The following is a 7,500-nucleotide window of genomic DNA, read 5'->3' as shown; positions in this document are numbered from 1 at the left end:
ACGAAATCTTTTAGTGAGGTCACAAGGAAGTTCTAGCTTCCTTGGCAGTAACCTTCGCAGTAACCTTGTTAGTAGTCTTCCTACATTCAAGACAAGCCTGGCACTCGGCGACAGGCTACAGACAGTGCTGGGAGCGGGACGGCCCTCCAGGCGTCGGTGCATCGACTGGCTGTGTTGGATGAGGGAGGTATGGATTCAGTGTGCAATAGTCGTTGATGTGTGTTTTTGTTTTACCGAACAACATTACCACATAGCTTTTGATAGGACGTCCGTGACATGTGGCACAATGTTTGGAGCATAGTAATTGAGTAGCTCGAGACTTGTACAATATAATATAAAGTGATGATGACTACCTACATATGACCGATTCGGACGAGGGAACCGGGATGAACACCGATGGTATACTAGCTGTAGACCTGAGAAGTCCCTGCTATGCTGTTGTTTAGGTATGTAAACCATTTGTGAAAGGAGAGACAACACTACACGAAACTCCAGTACTGTACGCTCCACCGATTTCTTATTTCTTGGCATATTATTGCCGTTATTTAAAAGGCATGTTCTATCACCCCACCCATAAAAAAATGTAACATAACATAACATAACATAAATAATAGGATAACAAAGGGCCACCAGGGCCCATCTAGGTTATCCTGTATCAGTCGCACAGCGACCTCGTCATCAGTACCCAAAGATACACTTACAAGTACACAATACATTATATACTAATTCTAAATATTTGGCCCATTAACAGGGCTAAGTCCTGCAGCGAAATCCTCTACAATTTGTGGTCCCCATACATGGGGATCATGTCTTGTTTAACTATAGTAAATTTCTTATAAAAACTATCATGCAGTGCTATACATAATTATAAATCTAATAAATTTAAGTGCTTATCTAATCTGTTTTTAAACATTGTCAAACTAGTGCTATTTACAACCGTCTCTGGCAATGCATTCCAGAAGTCTACCACCCTATGACTAAAGAAATATTTTCTTATATCTAACCTGCAGCCTTGCTTTCTAATCTTCCTGCCATGATTTCTAGTCCTATTTCCCTCCTCTAAGGTAAAGAAAGATCTCACATCTATGTAGTTTGTATCTGAGAACATTTTAAATAACTCTATCATATCCCTCTTATACATCTCCTCTCAAATGAAAACATGTTTAATTCCTTTAATCTATCTCTATACTCCAGGCGCTTTAATGCTGGTATCATCCTAGTTGCTCTTCTCTGAACTGCTTCTAACATGTTGATATCCTGCCTATAGTGGGGTGACCAGGCCTGTATGCAATACTCTAAATGGGGCCTAACATAGGAATTATATAAGCTACGCACCACTTCCTTACTTTTATAACTAACATTTCTATTTATAAAACCCAGGATCCTATTTGCCCTATTTCTTGCTTCTAAACATTGCTTTGAAAATTTCATAGTCCTGTCTATCACTACTCCTAAATCCTTTCCTTCCTCTACTGCCTCTAGCCAACATCCCTCCATCTCATAGTTAAAGTTTGTGTTGTCTTTACCTAAATGCATAACCTGACACTTTTAGAATTAAACTCCATCTGCCACCTGTCTGCCCATGCTATCAGCCTGTCCAGGTCTCGTTGTATTCTGTAATTGTCCTTTTCACCCTGTACTGCACATGCTATCTTAGTATCATCTGCAAACTTTGATACTTTGCTACTAATTCCTATATCTAAATCGTTAATGTACACCAAGAAAAGAAGAGGTCCTAGCACTGATCCTTGGGGTACCCCACTAACCACTTCCTTCCACTCAGACATTGCCCCATTTAATACTACTCTCTGTTTCCTATCAGAAAGCCATTCACTAATCCAATCAACTAACCTACCCCTATCCCATGTAGTCTCAATTTGTACACTAGCCTCCTATGCGGTACCTTATCAAACGCCTTGCTAAAATCTAGATATATAACATCTATGCTATTTCCATCATCTAACTCCTTGGTAATATATTCTAAGATATCGAGCAAATTTGTAAGACAGGACCTCCCTGATCTAAAGCCATGTTGGGTATCTCTAATTAATCTATTCTCATTTAAATGCTCCCAAATACTACCCTTAATGATTTTCTCTAGTATCTTACATACTATACTAGTTAAACTGATCGGTCTATAATTATTCGCATCATCCTTCCTACCTTTTTAAATATTGGAGTAACATTAGCTAACTTCCAGTCCTGAGGTATCTCAGCAAACCTAAGTGATCTTTCAAAGATTAACTTAAGTGCTTCAGAAATACTGTCTACACCCTCCCTAAGTACTCTGGCATGTAGCTCATCAGGACCACTAGCTTTCCTATCGTCTAGTTCAAGAATAAATTTCCTAATAATTCCCGGTTTTATATCAATATTTTCTAAAGCTCTTAAACTACTCGTCGCACTGTTTGTAACAGGATTTCCTATTCTTTCCTAGTAAATACTGAAGAAAATTGTTCATTCAATAATTCTACTATGTCTTCATTTTGATCCACTACTACACCATCTTTTCTGAGTGGTCCAATCCTATCCTTATTTCTTTTATCACTGACCTTGTAATAACTATATAATTTTTGGGATCTTTACTCCCAGCTCTAGCTAGTTTTATCTCTGCCTGCCTTTTACTTTTTTATAACCTTACTCAAATCATCTCTGACCTGTCTGTACCTAATCAAATCTACATCTTCCCACTTTTCTGCAACTCTCTGTATGCCCTCTTCTTCTCTCTGATCTGGCTACCTATCTCATGAGTCCACCATAATGGCTTCCTGTTTCTCTGCCTTATATCTTTGTAAGGGATACACTGCATCACTATACCCTTTACTACAACCTTAAAAATATCCCACATCTCCTGTGCAGTTTTATTTCCAAAACTATCTTCCCAGTTTACCTCTCCTAATAACTGACGTAACCTACCATAATTGCCTTTCTGATAGTTTGGGACTCTAGTCTTATTCACTATATTATCCCTACTGGAATTAATGATAAATCTAATTATATGATGGTCACTGTTTGCTAAAGTCTCTCCTACCTCAACTTCCTTTAAACAATGCTCAATATTTGTTAGTACTATGTCTAAAACCTTCCTCCCCCTAGTAGGTTTATCTACCATCTGCACTAAATAGTTATCCTGAAAACTTTCCATAAACTTATTTTCACTAGCATCTCCTACCATCCTCTCCCAGTTTACTGACTTAAGATTAAAATCCCTAAGATAATTGTCTGACTAGTACACCCCTATTTATCTCATCTACCATAAGGTTGTCTACATCTGCTGACTGGTTAGGTGGTCTATAAAAGCTCCTACTCTAATAACCTTACTTTTGTTTACTCTAACATCCAGCCATAAGGACTCTACTCTGTTATCTACCTTAATACCATTAACCTGACTGGAAATGAAGGATTTTTTACATAAATAACTACTCCTCCACCTATCCTACCAATTCTCTGGTGTAAATACATAATGTATCCATCTACTTCATATTCTTTCCTATTTTCCTAAACTTTTCCTCATTTACCCATGCCTCTGTGACACATACAACATCTAAGTCCTCCTCAACTATATAACTAGATAACTCGTCCTTCTTGTTCCTAAGACTCCTGGCATTTACATAAAAACATTTAAGTCCTGCTACCTTCCTAGATGCTGTCTCCTTATTTGGAATCCTAATCTTATTCTCTCCTATTTGCACCTGGAAATCTTTCCTAATCTTTTCACTATCTCTGTTTATCCTATCTAATTTATGTCTAGCATCTTTCTTCTGGAATGCATTTGCTACCTCACCCCTACACTCCATCCCAACTCCCCTCCAGACATCCACTCAGCACATCCACACCCTTCCTACTCAGATGCACACCATCCCTAGCATACAAATCCTTCGCCCATAGAACCTATCCCATACATCCACAAAGCTGACACCCACATCCTTACACATCCCTTTTACCCGATCATTCACACCAATGGCTCTAGACAACCATTCCCTGCTAACATACACACGAGGCAAGATTCCTGACACTACACACCTCCTACCACTCTCCCTTATCTTGCCTAACATTTCCCGAAATCTTGCCACTAACTCCTCCGACCCACCTGCTCTGACATCGTTCCCACCTACGTGCAAAACTACTACACCCTCCCTCTCCATCCCCCCAACCCTCTTCTGCACCTCCTCACTCACTGCCTTCACACCTGCACCAGGCATACACACGTTCGTCCTCCTATCCCTGTCTTTCCCACAGAAAGTGCTATCTAAATACCTAACCTGAGAGTCACCCACCACACACACCTGAGGTGTGCTAGGCACAACCATCCTCCTCCTCTCCTCTACCCCCTTCTTTCTCCTTTCACTCACCACAACCACTTCATTCACTCCACTCACTCACTCTCCCTCCCCTCCAACAAACCGAACCTATTTTCACACTCAACAGGTTTAGTCCTATCCTCCCTAACTGCCTCCGCTTTCCTTCCCTCGCAACCTGCCATCTCTGCCCATCCTGACTACTATCTTTCCCAGTCTGGCTCGCCTGCTCCCTCTTCCCCACTCTGCTCTTCCCGACAGAGGGCCAAGCCACCCTGTCGCCCTCAGAAGGTCCAACCTTCGGCCTAACACTGATCTCCTGCCTAATTTTTTCCACTGCCTCCCCAAGCCTCTTAACCTCCTCCTTCAACTCAAAGATGAGAACTTCGTTCGCACTTTTCCCCTCACTTAGCTTTCTGATTTCCTCTCGCAATTCTCGGTGCTCAAGAGAAAGAACTAAATTCTCGCTCTTGAGCCTACACACCATACACTCAGAAAAGTCAACGACCTTCCTGTCATGCCCACACATCTCACACACAACAAACTCTCCCAATCCCACCTCAACACTCTCTTTCACGCACTCAATCACACTCTGATATACCTCAGTAGCTACCGCCATACTAATTTACAATCTGTTAACTCACAAACAAATAAAAATACTTGGTGACGGCGGGTGGGGAACCGCGGTGGTGGGGGGGCCTAAGTGAGGTCAACTAATCCTCTTTCAAGGTCAACTTGACGGTTACAAGCCTAGTCTCCTCGCTCTACAAAATACTTTTAACTCACAAACACTGATTCTAACCACTATTTCACTCTAATCTAACACTTGCAGTACACACTTTCACTTCACTAACACTCAAAAGCACCACACACAGACACCAAGCACAAACACCACTCGCTAGCTATAAAAACCACAGCCAAAAACGGAGCGCACACACAACACGTCCACTCGCCACCGCAGCACCTATGAGAAAAAAAAAAAAAACTTTGGGCATCGCAGTACTAGATTATACTGCATTAGAATTAACACTATTGATGACAGATGTGTTGGTATTTTGATGGCTTTATAGTATGTATGGAAGAGATATGAGAATGCTAGGTAATAGGTAAACTACTAAATTCTTTCAATAGCTTACTCATGACTAATGAAGGCGTCTATATCTTGCTTTCCTTTTGGGATGTGATAGCTAAACGGCAAAGGAGTAATTACTTTAAAGATGGCTTTTTTTTTTGTCTCATTATACTTGCAAAAAGTTTTTACAGTTATTAACACTCATTATGGCTTCCCTTAGGTGACTATTCTAGTAATTAAAAGAAAAACGAAGCCCTCCCCTGTAGTTCTTTGTCTGAGTATAGCCTGCATTATGCCATGTTTCTTAGTATTTTGTTGGTAGACTTTTGTTGCAAGATGTAGTGAGTGCTTATCTTGGCACTGTCCCCGAGAAACCGTCCCGCGCGCTCGCCTCGATTCCCAGCTCCCACTTCACAGCTCCTCCACCCAGCTGAGTGGACGTCACATATATGAAGCAACGATATTGGTCAGAGAGAGAGAGAGAATATGAAAACGAATAAGAGAGAGAGAGAGAGAGAGATTCCCAGCTCCCACTTCACAGCTCCTCCACCCAGCTGAGTGGACGTCACATATATTGGTCAGAGAGAGAGAGAGAGAGAGATAATATGAAAATGAATAAGGAGAGAGAGAATATGAAAACGAATAAGGAGAGAGAGAGAATATGGTAACAAATAAGGCACTTTTAGAGAAAGGTATGTAAAAGCAACCCTAGGGTATAAGGCTAGGTTAGAGCGAATGAATGATGCTAGAATAGTGAGAAAAGTGTTTCTGTGGAATGTCAGGAGTAGCAAGTGAGGGAAAAAGTGTGTCAGGATGGTGGTGAAGAGTGGCCTAATAGCTAGTTGGGCTTTTCAGCAGGTAGAAGGAAGGCACTTAGAGAAGGACTGGAGTATGATAGTTAGAAATGGAGATGGTAGAGAATGGGGTGTAAGGAAGTGGAGGAGTGAGATAGACAGAGTAGTGAAAGGTGTGGGACTGAGTGACTGGAAGAATAGGATTGAGCAAAAGAGTACCTTGGAATGGTATAGAGAGAAAGAGGCCCCAATGTATGAAAAGTGGTATGATGGAAGCCTGGGTGGGGATCTTCTTCCGAGCTAGGGCACAGTGCATGGATGTGAATGCAAGGAATTATAGATGGTCTGAGTCCCGCAGCAAAGTGTGCCAGATGTGTGACATGGGGAGGATGAGACGGTGGAGCATGTGGTGCTGGAGTGTGTGAAGTATGCCAGAGACAGGTATGAGATGATGCAAGTGGTGCTGAGGGAGCTGGGGCATGACAGAGTGGAGATGACAGGAAGGGAATGGATGGTGGTGCTGCTGGGACTCTGTGGGGAGACGAATGGAAGGATGATTGAGGCTGTGAAAGAGTTCCTGGAGAGAATGTGGCGTGCTAGATGCAGGAACTAGTGGTGTGAAAGATGATGATTGTCCTCCTTGTTGTTTGTGTTTTTTCATATTTTCCTTACAGGCGCTGCCGATACAAAGGCCTGACGCAGAAGTAATTCCTGCGTCACCTGTAACATCAAGATCAAGATCAGGCAGCGTTTCTCAACTTTTTTATCTTTGCGTAACCCTTACAATACATGACATGTCTCAAGGAACCCCTGCGCAAAAACAAAATTATATACCATATATTTCTCATTTTATGTGACGTCAAATCAGCTGGGTGGAGGAGCTGCGAAAGGGTAGCCGGGAATTGAGGTGTGCGTGCGGGACGGTTTCTCGGGGACAGTGCCCTTATCTTTAATACCTACATCAGTTATGAAGAGATCTTATAGCTAAGTCTGGATCATGTCACCTCCTCTCCTTCAAAGTAATGAGGTGAAGCCAAGCCAACTTTTCCTTGTTGGAAATTTCTTATTCTAAAACCAGTTTTTTGTTTTTTCTCTTGCACTAATCAAAGCCCTCAGTGTGGATGTCTGACTTAAGATAGCCTGAACTTTTAGATAAACTGATCTTCCTTCCTCTCCAATAGATTTGGTTTATCAAGGAATTGTTGTTGTGAAAGTAATAGTAATAATGATGATAATGATAATAACTAATCATATTAATGCAATAATGAAAAATATTGGTAATAGTACATAATTAAAATGATAATCATAATACAAGATGGGACAAGTGAGAGGATTT

The 7,500-nt window shown here is 41.4% G+C and overlaps 1 protein-coding gene across 2 annotated transcripts in view; it reads left to right on the top strand.

Moving 5' to 3' along the window:
• The first annotated feature begins 7 nt into the window (after nucleotides 1–7).
• LOC123516715 (glycerol kinase-like) overlaps nucleotides 8–7,500 on the top strand; it is a 49,959-nt gene continuing 42,466 nt past the window's right edge. The window contains exon 1 of one of the 2 annotated variants that reach the window (XM_045276317.1): nucleotides 8–187. The gene's annotated coding sequence lies outside the window, so the exon portion shown is untranslated. Of the gene's footprint in view, nucleotides 447–7,500 lie in introns of both variants that reach the window. The other variant, XM_045276316.1, reaches the window with a different exon arrangement.

This window comes from Portunus trituberculatus, chromosome 41 (assembly GCF_017591435.1).
Source record: "Portunus trituberculatus isolate SZX2019 chromosome 41, ASM1759143v1, whole genome shotgun sequence".
Classification (NCBI taxonomy): domain Eukaryota; kingdom Metazoa; phylum Arthropoda; class Malacostraca; order Decapoda; family Portunidae; genus Portunus; species Portunus trituberculatus.
The sequence above is the reverse complement of the archived record's forward strand: the minus strand, read 5'-3'. Positions and strand labels throughout refer to the sequence as shown.